Consider the following 3,490-nt stretch of genomic DNA (forward strand, 5'->3'; position numbering starts at 1 on the left):
AACCTAAGCAATACAACACGTGTGTGGCCGAACCATAAAGCTGACAAAATTTCAGCTAGCAAAGCAGATACCCAAAGTGAGGCATGTGTGAGTGCTTTGATGAACCCAAATATTCCCATGACTGATGAGTCCCCCAGAGCCAGTGCCGGTGCCTGCCACAGCTACTGATGGATTTCTTGGTTTGGATGGAGAAAGGAGTGTTTTTCCCCCTGCCTAATAAAGCACGGGCAGGGCTCCATCTCACTACACCTTTTTCTTTTTTCTCATTTATTCTACCCGTTTGCAGGGAATCTCTTTCCACCAGACGCAACCTCGGAGTGGCCGATAGCACCCAAGAGCACCAACACCGAAATGATGATTTTAGCTTGCAGCGCTGCCTGAGAAGAGCGAGAGGACAAGCTCCGTGTCTCCCTGTGACCTGCCACTCAGCACACAGCAAGGTTGCTTGGAGAAGAGTTTTCTCTGCAGACCTGAGGTCTCGTAGCTTGAATTTGCTGTGTCGACGGGAGCCGCTGGAGCGGAAGGAGACCTCGGATGCAGCCAAAATGGCATCGTAACCCAGACTTTGAACATTGCTTGAGAGCTCTGCTCCGAAAATAATGCGTAAAAATAGAAGCAGGGCCACAAGCTTAGCTATTCCTAATGTGCACAAAAGGATGGGAGAGTGCCAGGAGCCTGCCTGCGCTGCCTCTGCCCTGCCTTCAGCCTGGCTTGTTCTCTCCTACCTCCCCTGAATGGCTTTTCCCTGCAGTTAAAAAAAAAGAGACACATACCCCCAAAAGAGCAAAGTGTGTTTGTTATTGACCCTCGCCTCGAAAGTGTATGAAGAGGGATCAGCTCTGTTTGTTTGTACCCGGTAATGATGTCAGGAAAAGGGTTTTTTTCCCCAAGTCTGGTTTTTATCCCCTTTGTTGGAAGTGCCTTTGGTGAGTCTCACACCCTGGTGCTGTTAGCAAAACAATTAGGTTAACAGTGCCTTGGCTCCAACTGTCTGTCAAAGGCTGAATTGCAATGCAAATGAACTCGGCTTTAGCTCTTCAAAGAGAGCTGGGCTCAGGAAAGGTCCCCAGAAGCCTCCATGAGAATTGAGGTCGAGGGATGGCGAGTGTGGGCTCGGTGGGGTTTTACATGCAGGACTTCATGTGTTTCGCATGAGGGACGCAGTACATTATACAAATACATTATACAAAGGCAATATATTGTAGAAATACTTTCTATAATTAGAGGGGGCTTAGCAGAAAGGTGGGGACAGACTTTTTAGCAGGGCGTGTTGCGATAGGACAAGGGGTGACGGTTTTAAACTAAAAGAGGACAGATTCAGACTAGATCTAAGGAAGAAATGTTTCACAGTGAGGGTGGTGAACCCCTGGCCCAGGTTGCCCAAAGAGGTGGTAGATGCCCCATCCCTGGAAACATCCCAGGTCAGGTTGGACGGGGCTCTGAGCAACCTGCTCTTCAAAGCATCTCCCCAACCCAGGTACCCTACACATTTTTATCAGCTTCATTATGCTTATTTCTGTATTTTCCATATGGGCACATACATATGGTCTGTTTAAACAAGCTTGCAGGGTTAATTAGCAAGCACTTCTTTATCAGTTATTTAATATTTAGCACTTCTGCAGTAATTTTTCACCTGCAGAGATCACAAGGACAGGCAAGCGCTCGTGGCCCAGCTGGTGGTGCCACCGATGGGCAACCAGAGGTGCCAAAGCCCAAGTCCCTCCTCACGGGGACAGAGATGTGCCCAAGGTCACCTAGAGAACCTATGGCAGGGCCAAAAAAATAAATTAACTCTTGGATCCCGTTCCTGTTCTCCATCCCCTCACAGCATAACACCATGTTATGTTTTTTGTCCCTCTGTTCGTGACAGTAAAGTAATCGCAGTTGTCAAGTTATCGGTGAGGCCAGAGGAAACACAAAGGGAAAAAAAAACCCTCTAAAGATATCAATCTCATTTGTAACAGCCTGGAAAGTTTTAAAAATTTAAAAAGTATAATGCATGTATTAATGGGCACGTCCACTGTGTCTTTCACCAGCAGACACGGGAATGAGAAGGAACTCTTCCCCTCCCCCCCCATCAATTTACCATATGCATCACAGTGGAAAAGGGATTGAGGTTCTCTAAGGAAACGAGGAAATCGGCCTCAGTGTACGTGAGGTCACTCCGGAGGCGGGTGACCAAGAGGTTCAACTAAAAACGTTACCCAATTTCCATTCTTCAGGATGCAGAAGTGACCGTTTCAAAAGGCAGGGGATTTTCTCACGAGTGCCGCGGCCCCAGAGGCTGATGCTGCTCTGCTGTGGCCCCTTCCTCTGCGCCTTGGGCACCGCGCAGCTCACCCGACCTCTGAGATGGCCTCGCCTGCAGCATCAGCGACCGCAGACTTCGACCGGCAGCTTGTGCTTGTGCCCGTTAATTATTTGGAGGTGAAGTGAGGAGTCCATCCCCTTCCTCAGACTCCGGTTTCCTAACAACAAACTTTCCTAAATTATTCTTTTAGACACCAGCAACTAATGTTCTTCCCCCTTCTCAAATTTTTTTCGTGCTATTTATCGCAAAGCAGATTTTGAACAGGTTTTGGGCCTTGGTGAGTAAAATCCCATTAACAGTTAATAAGGCTGCCCAAAAATCTAGACCCTTTCTAATTAATTCAAGATTCTGCAAATACTGGGAGCGATTCCGGGCCCGTTGGGAGTCTCCCTGACCTGCCCAGGTGAATATTTGCAAGGCTGGGCTCTAAGATTATCCCTGCACTCCTGCCTGCACCCAAGGCAGGCGTCCAGGACAGACCAACCCGGGGACACCCTGCCTGCGCCGCGCGGTAGTTTTGTCCCCGCTGTGTTTTGTGGCTCGGTGTCGTCTTTAGTTGGGCGCAATTGTTTTTAGAAGTGGATTTGCTTAGAGCGGCCATGATTTAAAAGTCTTGGGCTTCTACTTCCGATGGGTTACCTCATTTACCGGGTGACTTGAAGCAACTTAGCCGCCCGAGCTCACTACGCGAAGAAGGAATTACTCATCCATGGGAGCGGGTGCGGGACGGGGAACCTCAGGGACTCCTCCTGCCCTGCAAAGCCTGGCGCTGGGGAGCGCGGCCTGATTTCCCAGCTCCCCTGCGGATCGCAGCCGGACTCTCGGTGGTCCGGATTCCCCATCCTCTGCGGGTTCTCACTGGCCGAATGCGAACGGGGGGTCTGCAGGAGTACCCCGGGTGCCAGATGGTATTAGCGCTAGTAGCACCCATAACAAGAATAGTCACAGGGCAACGTGCTGATCATTTCTGCTTCTCATTTTGTGAGAATTGGAGCGTACTTGCCCTCTGTGAAATAGTTTCCCTTCCTTTGGTGACAGGTGCTGTAAAAGTGCGAAGTATTATTAGCGTTACCGCTTCTCAGGCCGTGCCCTCTTTCGGGGCCCGGAATCATCTATATGTATTTTGATTAGGTTTTTTTTGTTTGGGGGAGGTTTAATACTTCAGTATTTACAGCGGGC

Source organism: Phaethon aethereus, assembly GCF_964289735.1.
Source record: "Phaethon aethereus genome assembly, chromosome: Z".
Taxonomy (NCBI): domain Eukaryota; kingdom Metazoa; phylum Chordata; class Aves; order Phaethontiformes; family Phaethontidae; genus Phaethon; species Phaethon aethereus.